The sequence below is a fragment of the Eptesicus fuscus genome, chromosome 5, assembly GCF_027574615.1.
Source record: "Eptesicus fuscus isolate TK198812 chromosome 5, DD_ASM_mEF_20220401, whole genome shotgun sequence".
In the NCBI taxonomy this organism is placed as follows: domain Eukaryota; kingdom Metazoa; phylum Chordata; class Mammalia; order Chiroptera; family Vespertilionidae; genus Eptesicus; species Eptesicus fuscus.
This window is the reverse complement of record NC_072477.1, coordinates 79013561-79029942: the sequence shown is the minus strand read 5'-3', so window position 1 is coordinate 79029942 and position 16382 is coordinate 79013561. Positions and strand designations below refer to the sequence as shown.

General features: G+C 41.0%; 1 pseudogene; it reads right to left on the bottom strand.

Annotated features, from left to right (window-relative positions):
- Positions 1-748: 748 nt before the first annotated feature.
- On the bottom strand, positions 749-1237 carry LOC129149020 (60S ribosomal protein L29-like; annotated as a pseudogene).
- Between the last annotated feature and the right edge of the window lie 15145 nt (positions 1238-16382).

The following is a 16382-nucleotide window of genomic DNA, read 5'->3' as shown; positions in this document are numbered from 1 at the left end:
TTGGGCCTGTCTGTTGTCTTTTTGCATCTACGATAACATACCTTTGGAATGTCAAAGTCCTCGCCCCACAAAGCACAGGTAGCACACCAGGGTGGAGAACAGAAATCCCCTCATTGTTATTGAGTTCATTGTTGACTGTTAACTATCCTGTACCCACCTATGTAAAAGAGAATGCTTCTATCATTTTACTTTTTATTCAATCCTAGAAGTTTCCCCACTTTGCCTTCTCCCACCAATGGATTTTATGTAACCACTTACGTCTCCTCTTTTGATTGTAATGTATAAAATAAAGTGCAAAATTTCCATTCTCTGGAGCATTTTCTCAATCTGTTGAGATTTTGCTTCCCAGCAATTGTCATCAGTTTAGCTCAAATAAACTCACAAACATTTTCTACACGGGAGTGGGTGAAGGTGGGCAAAAAGGAGAGGGGGGAAATGGGGACAACCTGCAATAATGTCCACATTATACATTTTTAATTAAAAGAATGAAAAAATAAAGTTTCTACGCAGGTTTGAATGTTTCTTATGTTGACAGCTAATTGATATAAATAAGACTTAACTCCCTAAGGATCTTATACTAAAATGACTTTGTTTTCTTTGTTTGTTTGTTTGTTTGTTTGTTTGTTTTCTGACAGGTCTAGCCTCAGATTCAGTTGTACAATTAGCACAGGAGGAAACCAGCTCCATGCAGTCGGCAGCCCCGATGTCACACCAGTCATTCTATCCTCACATCAGCAGACAGAGGCCTCTACTGTGGAGCCGTGGGGGCCTAGGCACTTTTGGGAGTGGGAGCCTGGGCCCCTTTGGGAGCATGAGCCAGAGCCGAAGCTGCCGCCACACCAGCAACTTAGGACTTGGTTTCAGCCTTGGCCGTGGCCTTTGACTGGCAGAGCCTGAGACCCTTGGCGATGTGGCATGAGCACGTTTCTCAAGCTTAGGGTGAGTGATGTAGGCAAATCAACCGAGCTTGCTGCCGTCGCCCTTTGGGATCTTGGGCTTGACCTCCTTGGGCTTTACGAGGGCCTGGATAGCCTCAGCACATGCACTCATGGCCTTGGTGTTGTAGCCTACATCTTCTTTAGGCCCTTCTTGTGCTTCTTGGCAAAGCACATGTTCCTTAGGAATGGGGGTCTACCCCCTTAAGAGATGCATATCTTTGTGATTGGGGGTTCTTCATGCTGTTCCTGTGACATTTTCGGGACTGGTTATGCGTGGTGTCATTCTTGGACTTGGACATATCTGCACTGAAGCCCATGGCTCCCGAAGCACCTGGGTCCGGAAGAACAATAAAATGGCTTTGAAAGAAACTACATTATTCCAGGACTCACTGTATTTCAGATAAAAAAAAAAAAAAGTTATCTGTCTGAATTACCCAGATAATTCCCTTAAAAACCTCAATTTCACATATTCGGATAACCTCAATAAGGACAACATTCTCTTTTTGGCAGAATGAGGTCCTAGACCTAAAACTGATACCATTGTAATTAGCTAGTTATTAATAATAGAAAAAGAGCAAAAGGAAGGCAGGCATTATAGACATGCCATTTGGGCAGCTTCACCAGGCAGCTGCAGTTATATGCTACCCAGGGCACCACCGGTCCGTTCCCTGCAGATTACTGAACAAAGAGGAAGTTAGGTACCGGCACAGTGAAGCTGGGTGACATAGGAAAGGTGCTTGCTGGGAACAAAGATAATTGGCCAGCCAGTGGTTGAGTGTTGATCTATGAACCAGGAGGTCATGGTTCGATTCCCGGTCAGGGTACATGCCTGGATTGTGGACTCAATCCCCAGTGTGGGGCACGGAGGAGGCAGCCATTCAGTGTTTCTCTCTCATCATTGATGTTTCTATCTCTCTCTCCCACTTCCTTCCTGAGGGAAGCCACCACATGCCAGCACTATCAGGAACGGGCACCAGGGAACGCCGGAGGCAGATGGACCTTGGGCATTAGCAGGGCTTACTCTAGGCACCAATTGTTCCTGTTGAGATTGCAGTGGCTTGAAGCAATTTCCTGACCTGATAGCCTCCAAGTAAATGTTTACTGGACCTTACTGATCTTTACTGACCTTTGAGACGGTCTGTCTGCTATGTGTTTGCCGTGCTTCACTGAAGGCAAGATGTGTACCTAAAACTGAATAAAAGTGGACTAGGCCAGGACTCAGTGTGTCTCTTCAAAGGTGCAAAACTACCGTTCTCCAGAGCATTATTTCAATGTTCCTTATGTTGACAGTGGAACACCCCAGGTGCCTAGGGTAAAAGTAAAAACATTCAATCCTGTAAGTAATTGTTGTGAGTTTATTTGAGCCAAACTGTTGACAATTGCAGAAAACAGAATCTCAACATATTGGGACAATGCTTCTGAGAATGGCAGTTTTTCGCCGTGTTTTATACATTACAATCAAAGGAGGAGACTTAAGGGGGTTACATGAAATCCATTGATGATAGATTAGTGAGAGGTGGGAGAAAGCAAAGCAAGAAAACATCTGGAATTGAATAAAAAGTAAAATGATAGACACACTTTTTTTACTTAGGTGGGTACAGGATAATTAACAGTCAACAATTAGCATGATAACAATAACAATGATGCAATTTGTGGTATCTGTCCTCACCTCCGGAGCATTTGGTTGTGCCCTGAGGGGTCTGGAAAAAAGGGAAGTTACAAGTTATCCTGACATTTCAATGATATGTTATAATAGATGCAAAAAATCAATAGATTCAGTTAAGGTGAAGATTGCCCTTGTCAGGGAAGATACCAGCCTAGGACATGACTACCCACCATAACTGCTTTTAGTTAAAAGTTTTAATTTCAGACCATCCTTTGTGGTTACTTTAGGTCTTTGTGTTTGCAAGATTGCCATGCAGGCCTTCCCTGAGCTTGTCAGGTTAGCATGTGGCCCCTTTCGTCCACACTAGCAAAGGACAATTGTAGGGTGGAACCTTGCCCCCAATGTGACCTTTCCTCTCTTAGCATATTGCTGGTCATGCAGTTTAGACCTCCTGACCTTTTCTCCCTAGAGATAATATCTAGGTCTTCATTGTATTTCAGTTCCAGGTCCAGAAAAGCAACAAAACCAAACCAGTGACCCTGGCTGACCTTAGGACCAGCCGCATTGGATAATGACCCTCTGCCCTGGCAGACAACCAATCAGTGGAGACCTAGACCCTGGAAAGCTGCTGAATATTCTATTGAGATCTTCTCCTGGAACCTCCCCTAAAATCTCCACCCTTAAAAGCCTTCGGACAGAGGGCCCAGTGCGCTCTCCCTCCCTCCTGCGTGCGCAAGCTTGTGTCTTTCCCTTCCCTCTCACCACATCCCTCTCACCTTCCCTCCTCCCCTTCCTGCCAGTGCATTACTATTACCTTCCTCACTTCCAAGCTCCTAGGGCCCTTTCTATAACTTGTTTCCTTGGCCCATGTCTTTCATGAATTACTTCTTCTACCTCTGTGATTTTATACATAAATGTTCACTTATAGTTTGAGTCTTAACTCTGAATTCTTTCCTAGCCAGAACTCAAGTACTGAGGTCCAGTCCAGTCCAGGTCCAGTCTGACCCCACTTGTCTAACACTGGGTGCTGTTCCCACTGCCTACTATATATATATATATATATATATCCCTTATAATTAAATAAAAGGGGTCTTAGAACACTGAAGCTTGGAAGGCATAAAAAATAATTTCCCTCACCTCTAAGTTTTTCTGCCTGAACTAGTAATCAAATTAACATGAGACAGAGTAACAGGAAAAAAATTATCAAATTTATTATGTATGTAGATATGGGATGTCATAAGAATATGAGAACTGAGTGGAAGCAGAGTTTGCTACCTCCAGATATGCCTTTTGGGATAGGATTATTTTAACTTTAGTCTTATGTTTATTATAAATACTCAGAAAGAAACTTTGATCTACCTCCTACCTGCGTAAAAGTATTTAGATAGAGGACCTGCTCCGGGAAAGTAGCTATCATCATAGGTAAGTATAGTTTAACATGAACTACTGTGTGATAGACAGGGAGGAACCTATTAAGGCCCTTTGCTCTAATTTCTCTCTGTGTCCCATTGTTAAAGATGGCCCTGCAAACATTCATTTACCAAACATTTGCTTTTCCATTTCAATGTGAATTACCTTCCTGATCTTTGAAATCCCAAACCACAATCCCAGCCATCTTCTCCTTAGCTCAAGATGGCATATGGAATTTACTCAAAAAATTAAAAGTAGACTACCCTTTGACCCAGCAATCCCACTTCTAGGAATATATTCTAAGAAGCCCAAAATACCAATCAGAGAGAATATATTCACCCCATGTCCATAGCAGTGTTATTTATAATAGCTAAGATCTGGAACCAGCTCAAGTGCCCATCAGTAGATGAATGGATAAAAAAGCTGTGGCACGTTTATACAATGGAATACTACGCAGCTATAAAAAATAAGAACCTCTTAGCCTTGTCGATACCATAGAGGTAAGAAGGAAAATAGGGGGGCAAGTTTGGGGGCTAGTTCAGTATCTAGCTAAACAGTAATCTTACAAGCCCCATTCTAACTGACTTGGGTGGAGCTGCAAAGCCCATCCCGAGGGGCCCACCACAAGAAGATATATATATCAAAACCTCTCCATAAGGTCAGTTCAGGCTTTGGATCAAAGTCCCCTGAACTGGCAGCGCTGCGCTGTGTAATAAAGGACCTTTCCTAATTCCTCTGGTGCTGGCTGTCATTCTCTTGGGCCATTTGCCACAACAAAGAGACCTGGAGAATATTATGCTGAGTAAAATAAGCCAGTCAGAGAAAGACAAATATCACATGATCTCACTTATAAGTGAAATCTAATGAACCTAATAAACTAACAAAATAGGTCCAGAATCATGGAGGCATAGAACAGACTGACATATTTTAAAGGAGAAGATGGGGGGTATGGGAAGAGATTAACCAAAGAACTCATATACTTATATGCATAATCAATGGACAGAAACAATATTGTACTGAAGGCCTGGGGTGGGGCAGGAGCTGGGAGGAGAACGGGAAAAGGGGGAAAATAGGGAACATCTGTAATACTGTCAATAAATAAATAAATAAATAAAATGGCACATAAGCTTAAACTGACTAATATGTCCTCAGGTTCCATATTCCTATGGAACCCCCTACACACATACTTAATAAATTTGGTCATTTTCTCTTTTAATCTTTCTCATGTCAATTTGATTATTAGACCATCCAGAAGACCATAGAAGGGTAGAAGTAAAATTATTTTTTCTCCCCCACAGACTGGAGAACACATTGGTCCTTTGAGGCTTATATGCCACTCTGGAAAAAGGAGAAGGAGGCAGGGGTTTCAGATTTCAAAGGGAAAGTAGGCAATTCACAGTGTGAGAAATAAGGTGAGCCCCCAAATTCAGGGGTCCTGGTAGAACACAAAGCATACTTGGGAGCCAGGCAAGGCAAATATCTTTATTTCCATGTAGAAGAGTGCACGCACATGGTGGAAGCACGTGCACACCCAGCAGGTGGTCTGCTTGGCTTTTTAATCTTGATGCACGTGACCTGTCCCTCACTCTTGATTGGAGCTCAGGCACACAGTCTTTTGCAATTGGCTAATTCAAAGGGAGGGATTGGCCTTTGCTGTTTCAAGATGGCAGTCCCCAGGGGAGCTGCAAGTCATGCGGCCAACATGGCGGCTGCCTAAACTGTCCTTTGACAGAAAAGATGATTTATTTCTTCTCACAACAGGTAGATGAAAAAGAGTAAATAATTCTTGCTGGACCATCCAGAAACAATGGGACTCAGAGGGGAACCTAATAAACAAACTTTTGCTTGGGTCCTTCCTATCTGCCACACTTAATTCATATGTACTAAAGTGAATATATTAAGTTGCCCTACCTGAAGCAGGTTTTTCCATATGAATTCCTTTAGGCAGCTCAGGGGGAGGTTAAACAAACAAAATAAAAAAAAAAAAAAACCTATTTTTTGTGTTTGTTGGGCTTTAAAAGAAACAATTTGCATGCCAGGGTGACAAACTCTGGGGAGACTCCTTCTGCACTCCTATAAACTCAGATGCTGACTACAGGCCCATTAAATCAGTATTAATATTTTGTAAGACGTAGGCAAAAAGGAGGGGGAAATTTTAGTGTGTGTCTGTGTAATTTTTTTTTCTGTATAATTATCTCTTTTTTATGATGATAGTCATGATAGAAAGTTGTTTTGCTCTTTTGTTGTTGCTTGGTTTGTTTCTTATTTGGAAAAATAAAATGTTGAAATCCTAATATGAGTTGCCAAAGTTTGAGGGTGACATGGGTATTTTACTGATCCTTGAAATCTTTACATCTGGGATGTAAGGCCTAGACAACATACACCAAACTCTACCTGATGGTTGAGTGCTTCTTAACAATCTCCCCCCATCGTTCCTACTCCTAGCTCCTGTAGCCACGTGGACTCGGTTTCCCTTCTTCCACATGAAAGCAGCTCTATTTCCATGCTCTTTTGCATAGCTGATTACATTCAGTTTGAATTTTGTAGAGTACAACAACTGCTTACCAGTATTTATCTTTTTATTTTTTGACATCTTTATGGGGTCAAAATACTCTGGTCCTTGTTGCATCTGCGCACTCTCCACCTCCACCTCCAATTATGGCATCAGCTGACGTCAGTAACAATAAAGCTCGCGATTGGAGGAAGCCTGTTTGACAAGGTATGGGCAGCTATGCATCCTAGGGGCTCTCTCCTTGGCTGACTTCTGTGTATAAGATGCCCCTCGATTTTCAGTCTAATGATTTTAGAAAAAAAAATATATATAGCGTCTTATACATGGAAAAATATGGTACTCTGTAGTGAGAGCAGTTGCATACAACTGGTTGCACTTACAGGAGACAATTCTGGCATGACATCTTCAACCATGTGTTCTCTGAGTTAAGCTCCTGCATGCCCCCTCCAACACCACAAGCTCTACTTTGGGTCTCATGGAATGTGAGCTGGGATCTCATCATCTTAGTTTTTGGCTACACTTAAACAAAATACCATGCACATAGCAGTAGTTCCATATTTGATAGGTGCAACCCAAAAGAACAATTACAAATGTTAAAAATGAATTTGAATCAACATTACCAAGCAACACTGTCTTCTCACAGACTTAGGATACCGAGCTAGAAGTCTTCACAGACGTTGATCCAGAGACTTCCTGAAGGTATCATTTACTCCTTCCTTTTTACTCATTTCTTGAAAGTTTCAAGTTGGAATTTTGAACAATAACATGGATAATCAATTTGGTTTCATTTAACTTCAACACCACATTGAAACTTACTGAACAAAATGATCTCTGTCCTGAAGCTTCTATTTTGAGTTCTCTTCACACCATTTTAGTGCGCACTTAAAATGGATTTTTTTTTTCAGCTTGGATGAGATGCAGAATAATTTTCTATTATGCATGACTGAGATGCAAGAAAAATATTTCAGAAGAAAAAGTTGTCTCTGAGTGCTTATAAGAACTGATAGAGAATTTGATTTTATCAGCATTAATTGTGGAACAAAATACTACAATGTTCCTTTCATACTCTGTGAAATATTGCTAACAGCTGTGATTGATACTTATTTTGGTTGCATGTAAAAAATTCTCATCCATGTGGCTGCATTAATCTTTAAACATAGTTAAATGAGAGAGTTTCAGTGTGCTGTTGTTTATTATCCACAGACAGAGCCCATGGTAGAGTCCTTTGTAAATGCACTCTAAAAATGACCTCAGAGTAATTTAATTTATGCACAAAAGCTGCCATTATTCTTTCTGTTGATAGCTTGTCTTACACATTCACAGCAAGAAAATTAAGAGCCTCCATTAAAAATATAGAGTTTCAAAATAAAAATCCAACACTTAGATACAGCCATTCAAGGATATAGGTCTCTTAGCTGCTGTTGGTCAGCCTCTTTACAGTTTAATCTGTCTCTCAGCAAAAATGCCAAGATAATTTCAGAGAATATGACAGTAAAAAATATTGCTTCTATATATAGGCAGAAAGCACTGCCTGGGAAGGAAAATCATCTTATCCAAGATGTCTGCAGAAATTGTCCAGTGAGAAATAATGAAGTAAATTCAATGTGGCAAATGAAAGTAAAAACACACTTCACAAAGGCTTTCAAAGCAAATTTGAAGTTTTCTTTTGAAAATGCATGAGTCCTGTGAAGATCTTACACTTTAAGGCTGGAGTGAGGGAAAGAAAGAAAAACACAAGTCTTTCTCTTAATGAACCCTTCAAAGGAAAAGCTGAGCAGTACATTTTGGTATTACAAGATAATACTTTTAAAGTGAATTTTAAAATCAAGGCCATAAGTAAAAATAAACCAATGGATAGTTCTTAGCTAGCTAATGGAGGAATTGATGTATTCCTTATTCTCCTTCCCCTTCACTTCTTTGTACCACTAAATACAGTTAAAAATCTTCGCCCCCCTTAGCCCCTGGTCACAGCACTTGTCTTATTATTTCCTTCCTCTCCCACCTTGTCCTCTCATCTCTGTCACCTACTATCCCTCTCTGATCATTTATGCACATCAAGGCCTCTACTTATGTAAAGTTATGGAAATCTATCTATTTAATTATATGATTTTATACATCAAATCGAATGACTAGAATCATGCACATCATCTTATTTCCAAAACCCAGTGTCCCTCCCGACTGTTGTAGTTCTGGCAAAGGTACAGTCATCCTTCCAATCACTCAGACCCACAATCCCAGCAAAAAAATTATCTCACACTTATGCCCTGTTTCCAGTTAGACAACAACACCTCTAGCTATTTCCATTGTAATATCACCTAACAATGTTTATTTCTGGGTGATGAGATTTTATAGTAAGTATATATTAATCATTTAAATACACACACACACACACACACACACACACACACACACACACTGCATCTCTAATATACATATAGACAATGCATTTCCCTAAATATCTATATCTTGCATCTGTCTCTTATTTCATTGTGAAGCTTTGTATTCATCTGGACTTCATTCCTCAGTTTATCTCACTTGTCCTCCAACTCCCCCTTCCATCCTGTCCATCTCAAGCAGAAAACCTCACTCCTGACTTGGCTAAGTTTGAAGGCTTCCAATATGTGTTCTCTCCACTTCTAAAGACCTTCAGATTTTCTCAGAGTCCTCAAAAATTCCTTCCTCATATTTTCCAGTCAGTCTGATTCTTTGCCTTCATATTTGTTTTTCTATCTTGGCCCATCAGTTGATTATTCCCTATCTCTCTCTGGCATTTTCTACCTCTTTCTGAAGAAAAAATGAAATTCCCTTCTACCTACAACATTCTTAAGTGCTTCACAAAAAAAAAAAGGCCTTCGTTAATTCTCAAGACCAATTCTCCCTTTTCCTCGCACTCTTTTTGAGAGAGGCCTGCCTTTTCTTCCTAACTTTAGAACTCTACTGAAATAGCTGTCTTTAAGATAATCACTTAACACCTGAAAACAAGATCCAATAGCCTCGGGTCCCGGGTCCGGGTGAGGCCTCGGGCCCCCGGGTCCGGGTGAGGTCACGTGCCCCTGGGTCCGGGTGAAGCTGGATCCCGGGTCCGGGTGAGGCCACGCCCCTGGTTCCGGGAGAGGCCATGCGCCCCTGGATCCGGGTGAGGCTGGGTCCCGGGTCTGGGTGAGGCCGTGCCCCTGGGTCTGGGAGAGGCCACACGCCCCTGAGTCCGGGTGAGGCCACGCGCCCTTGGGTCCAGATGAGGCTGGATCCCAGGACCGGGTAAGGCCGCGCACACCTGGGTCCGGGTGAGGCCACGCGCCCTGGGGCCTGGGTGATGCTGGGTCCCAGGTCTGGGTGAGGCCATGCGCCCCTGAGTCTGGGTGAAGCCACGCCCCTGCGTCCTGGCAAGACCAAACCAGAGGGAGTCAGACCTGCATTACCACCATTTGTCCACCATCCAGAACTGAGGGGTCAGTGCCGACATGTACACATAAGGAACTGGTGGACATTGAAATTGGGTCTCAAAAGAACTGTTGGTCCAGAAAGAAACTTACTACAGACTGACTCATTTGCCTGTCAGCATAACTATTATTGCTCGTCTCACATTTGGTTCTTCTAAGTATATTTCTAGTAACACATGATCTCACTCATCTAGGGGAAATGATGAACAACATAGACTGATGAACAAGAACAGACCCAGAAACAAGGAGGCATCGATCAGACTGTCGGGCCTCAGAGGGAGGGTAGGGGAGGGTGGGGGTAGCGGGGAGAGATCAACCAAAGGACTTGTGTGCATGCATACGAGCCTAACCAATGGTTAAGGACAACAGGGGGGTGGGGGCATCCGTGGGGAGGGGTGGGGGATGGGAATGGGGGGATGAGGACAAATATGTGACACCTTAATCAATAAAGAAATATAAATTAAAAAAAAAAGATCCAATAGCCTCATTATAATTCATAGCCTTCTTAGCTTCTTTGATACTTTTGCCGCTACTAACAGCTCCCCTTACCCTGTGACTCTCCAATCCTCTGAGTTCCTTCCCATTTGCTTAATGCCTACCAGGCATCCATTTTGGGCATATCTTCCTCTTATTATCCCTTAAATATAGATTTCCTCCAAGGTCCCATAGTTAACCCCTTCCCTTCACTTTACATATTATTTTTCAGGTCAATTTATTGACTCACATTAGATTGGCTAACAAACTTATATCTCTTACTTCTCTCTTGAAATGCAGACTAGATTTCTAACTACTTCCCAGACAACTCTATTGGGTCTTTGGCAGGCACCTCAAACTCAACATATCCAAAATATAGCAAATTACCTTCCCTACAAATTTTCTTTCCTTGACTGAATTTCCTCTTTTATCAGTTTTCTTCCAGCTAGAGCTCAGCTAGTGGGATTTTTCTGTTTTCTCAACCATTTCTTCCTAGGTATTTTCCGTGATCTACATTACCGCACTTTGTTTCTTTCCAACAATCCAAAATCTATGTGACTTCTCAGATCTACATGTCGAGCCCTTACTGCCCCATGGCCTGACCACTTCTCTCCTCTGACTCCTGTTTGCCTTACGGTTCATTCCTATGATTAAACATTTAACAAGATATTACTTTTAATTTATTTTTGCATCATATTTTCATTTAACATTTTAATGTCTATGTTTTATTTACTCATTTAGATTGTAATTTATTAATAAGCATGGCTTATTAATACATTTTTTTTCAATTTGTCTTCCTCATTCATGTACAAGAACATGTTTGTGGTATATGCACTTATATCAAACACAGTATTATATACTGGGAAAGCTTTATATGACATGTTCCTGGTCATAGAGGAATTTACTATCTAATGGAAGAGTCAGAAATAAAAGCAAATAGGTATAGCAATGTCATGAGTATTGTATTAGAGGTGTATGCAGTGTACTTTGAGTGCACAAGATAGAAATGCCTAACAGATTAAAAAGTGTCCCAGAAGATGCCACCTGGGTTTATTCCTAAAGAAGTAATAATAGATAAGAAGGGATATTTCAGGAAGAGCAAAGGTAAATAGTTTAAAAGTATGTAATGTATTTGTAGGTCACAAGTAATTAGGTATGGGTAGACTCGGGTAGTGACAGGAATTTGGAAAGTCAAGAATCACAAAAGGCTTTAAATATCAAGTTAAGGGTATTGACTCAATCCTGGGTATAATGGGAAGCCATGAGGAGATTTTTAAATATCACCTTTCAGTGAAGTCATATATACAGAAAGATGCACAACTCAGATGTTTATAGTTCTATAGGTTTCACAAAGCAAGACACAGCTGTGTAGCCAACACCCAGATTAAGATCGAAAACACTATTAGAATCCATGAAAAAATTTGAAACAATGGAAATATATTATCAGTCTTGCATTTTGCAAGATTTTTCTGGTGCACTGTAGGAAGAAACTTTCTGACAGGGAGATCATTTAAATTGCAAAAACACACCAAAAAAAAAAAAAAAAGGACTTTAAAGTAGTATCAATGTGAATGAAGAGGAAGGAAGATGTTTAAGAAATATTTAAGGGAGCATTTAAGATCTTGCTCCTTCATGGTATGTCATCAGTTTGGCTCAAATAAACTCTCTACAAGTTTGGATGTTTCTTACATCAACATTTACTTGGTGTAGTGAGCAGGATTCTGGAGAAGCCCACCCAGGATCAGTGCTAGGAACAACAAGCAAGAGCCCATTCCTCCCACCAGCTCCCCAATTATGATCTGGTGAACTTGGGTGAATCTCTCTTGGAATTATGGCCCTCCTTGCTTTTAGGAGTAGGCCATGACTTTATTTGAGATGTTCTCAGAAAATACTCAAGGTAGATAAGAGTTGAGAGATAACCAAGGGAAAGAAAAAAAGAATGGGTTGCTGCTTTTAATTTTAGCTTACTGAGAGTCTGAACAAATTCTTTGCTGGTTAAATGAGAGAATGTAATCTCCTTAGCTCTGAAAGAGAAGAGACACTTTCTTCCCCAACCCAAATAGCCAATAGGGTGATGATAGTTCTTCAGATACCCAAATCTGGAGTGGTGGGGTTCGGTGCCAGGAATCATTCACTGCTAAAATGCTGCCAATCCAATCCCTGGCACCCTGAAATGGGTTCTCCCTGAGAGACAGGGGCCTGGGACAATGGCCTGTGCCTTGGAAAGTGTCAAGGGCCTGGCAGCATTTGGTAAGCTCTCATTGGCCCAGACATGGGTATTCTTAGTCTTTGTGGGGTTGCCTGAGGGAAAGTTTTCTATAGGCATAAAGTAGTCCTATAGGGATACCCCCCACATTTGGTTCAATTAGAGATGCACGTGAAAGGGCTGATTTTCCCTAGAAATTTGTTCATACTCTACAGATCTCTAAATTAACACGGTAAATTGAAAATCCAAGGCCAGCAAGCTCCCCCAGAGTCAGTCTCCCATTTATAACTAGGATGGTCGAAATGAGGATCCTTTGATAATTTAAAATTTTTGCATGCACAGTTAGAAAAAGCTGGCATAAAATAAGGCAGAATGAATGCAAAGCATATTTAATCGGTCTCTGGAACCTTTAAAAAGAGGACTCAAATGAATACATTTAGGTGTCAACCCAAGTCTTTGAGGTATTTAAAATGTCTCTCCTTATTTTAAAAGGGGGAAGGTTGTTTGGAACTTGACTTGTCAAGGACAGATATAAATTGTAAATGTCTCCAGGGCAAAATTTGGATCCCATTGTTCTTTTTTAAACTACAGTAGTGAGTTTTTCTCATGGCTAAAAGGTCGCTGTGTTTGTCTGTGTGTCTATATATACATGTATGTTTTAAATGTGAGGTCATTTTCTACTTCTGAATGGTATTGTTAAAATTAATTTCAAGGCAAGAGCTTATAAGAATTGAGTATTTTAAAATTCTCAGAAATGTAGAAACTAACTTAAATGCTCTTCAGGTTCACATGATCTGAGATTAATCCTTAGTAAATAAAAGCTAACTCAAGTTTGTTGGTTTAAGTAAAACAGACATGTCTTTATTTTGCCTGGATTCACAAAAATAAGTCCATGTTAGCAACTGACTTTTATGTTTATAAAAAATGGTTTTAGAGATTATAAAATGTGTAAACTAAAAAATGCTAATTGATTGTTCCTTAATTTTCATTAGACATTGAGATTTTAAGGGTTAAATTCTCAATATATGTAGGAATAACTTTGCAGTGTTCCAGAAGGGCACCTGGAACACCTCAAAGATTTGTTTTTATATTAAACTAGAGGCCCAGTGCACAGAATTCATGCACAGGGGTTGGGGTGGTTCCTCATCCCAGCCTGTATCCTCTCACAATCCAGGACCGCTGGCTCCTAACCGCTCACCTGCCTGCCTGCCTGATTGCCCCTAACCACTCTGCCTGCCTACTTCATCACCCCTAACCACTCGCCTGCCTGCCTGATCACCCCTAACTGCTCACTTGCCTGATTGCCCCTAACCACTCTGCCTGCCTGCCTGATAGCCCCTAACCACTCTGCATGCCTTCCTGGTCACCCCTAACCACTTGCCTGCCTGCCTGATCACCCCTAACCACTCACCTGCCTGCCTGATCATCCCTAACTGTTTGCCTGCCTTCCTGATCGCCCCTAACTATTCTGCCTGCCTGCCTGCCTGATTGCTCCTAACTGCCTCTGCCTCGGCCCCCACCGCTGCGGCTTCGTCCGGAAGGACATCTGGAATGACGTCCGGAAGGTTGTTTGGCTGTCCCATCTAATTAGCATATTATGCTTTTATTATTATAGATTGCATGATAAACATTATAAAAAAAAGTGATGAAAAAAATTCCAGGTTATACTATGGGTAAGCAATGGTTATAAATTAAACAAATAGTCAGGGCTATGGGAAACCCAAGGAGCTACTTGATTCTCCCCAGACTCCTGGCACCCCATTTTTTGTTTTTTATATTCCTTCATGCATCATAGTGCACTTAAGCTGTACTTAAATTAGATGAAGGAATTTATGAGTGACATTATTGAAAGGAGACATTTTACACTATTGCCAAGCTGAAGAAGATAACATTTAATACCTTTCTTGGTGGCATATGTAAATGTTATACTAGATGTCAAATACAGAAAAATGGGACAGAAGGCAAAATTTGGATTATGGTAGTTCACAGGATAGAAATTATCCAGAGTTGTTTTTTGTTTTTTTTTCACAATAAAGACAATAAGACCTAACTACCTCCCATTTACCTGCTTTACCCATTTTGGGAAAATTCAGCCTCCACTCAGAGGCCATGGTTACAGTATTGTCTTATGCACAGTGGTCAATAAGAAAGCGTCAACACTGAGATTTCTTAGGAATATGCTGTGAGACCACATTCTCTGACCAAAAGGTTGGTCCTCAATGCGTCCTTCAGATTGATTTATGACGAAAAGGGAGAACTGTGGATTTTAAAAAGGAAGGTCCTATGGAAAGTAACCTCATAGTGTGATTGGATCACAAATTTCCAACTGGCCAGGTCGTGGTGGATAGTCATGACCCAGGCACATCACGTTTTAGCAAAAGGTTTATCTTTTCCTTAAGCAAGCCCTGTCCAATACCTCTGTGCATTTAGGTTAACACACTTTTGAAACGATTACCTTCATAAGAGCATATAATCTTGTTAACTATCCTGTAACCCAATCCCTGTCTTGCTTCTCCCACCTCCATGTAATCTTCCTTAGTTCCCTCCTTAATTTCAAATGCATAAAAGAAACTATAAAACCGTTATTCTACAGAGCATTTAAGATCTTGCTCCCTGACATATGTCATCAGTTTGGCTCAAATAAACTCTCCCAAAAATTCAAAAAAAAAATTTAAGAGGCAAAATCAGTAAGATAAGAGGCAGTCTTTTAATAGACAATTACGCTCATATGGACAAATGATGCCAATATAGAGTGTATTCTCTGTATCTTTGGCAAAGACCGTGCTTAGTAAAGTTCTCCAGAGAGACATAACCAATAGAATAATGTGTGTGTGTGTGTGTGTGTGTGTGTGTATACACAAAAGATGTGGCAAAATAATTTAATAATTTTATTGTGGTGCTGACAGCTTCAAGCTATCTAGCTACATAGATAGATGATGATAGATAGATAGATAGATAGATAGATAGGTAGATAGATAGATAGATAGATAGATAGATAGATAGATGATAGATAGATAGATGATAGATAGAAGATAGATTTGATTTATTATAAGGAATTGGCTCATATGATTATGTGATTATAGGAGCCGAAATTTCCCAATATATGTAGTGAGCAAGCTGGAGACCCAGGAGAACTGATAATATAAGTTCTAGCCCAAGTCCAAAGGCCTGGGAAACAAAGAGTAGTATGATATGTTTCCGTTTAAAACCAAGAAAGCTCAAGACCCAGTTTCAGTTTGAGTACAAAAGCAAGAAAAAATCTGATATCTAGCTCAAAGTAGTCAGGCAGGAGGAGTTGCTTCTTACTCAAGGGAGGGTGTCTTTTTGTTCTATTCATGCTTTCAGCTGATTGCATGAAGTCTACCCACATGAGAGAGAACTATGTCCTTCACCAATTTAAATGTTATTCTCAGAGAGAGGGGTCCCAGCTCCACAACAAGCCCCCAGCCTAGGTTCTAGTATCAGACCGAAAAGTCCCTATAACTCCTGGCTGTAAAAACCAGCAGGAATTGTGGCTGAATGACACAGAGGGCTACTGGAGTCCTAGGAATTCTACTTAAAGGGCTTCCACACACACTAACTCAGACTCTGAGCTCCAGCACTGGGGCAGCAAGTCAAAGGGCACCAGGCACATATGGAGAAGAACTGAATTGTACGGCATCAGGGAATGAGCTGGAGGGGCAGCTTCCTCCCAGGTAGAGTGCTGGCAGAGGCCATTGTTCCTTTTCTGAGCCCTCCCCACACAGAGACAGCAGTTGGGCACTATATATGAGTCTCCATCAACCTCACTAATACT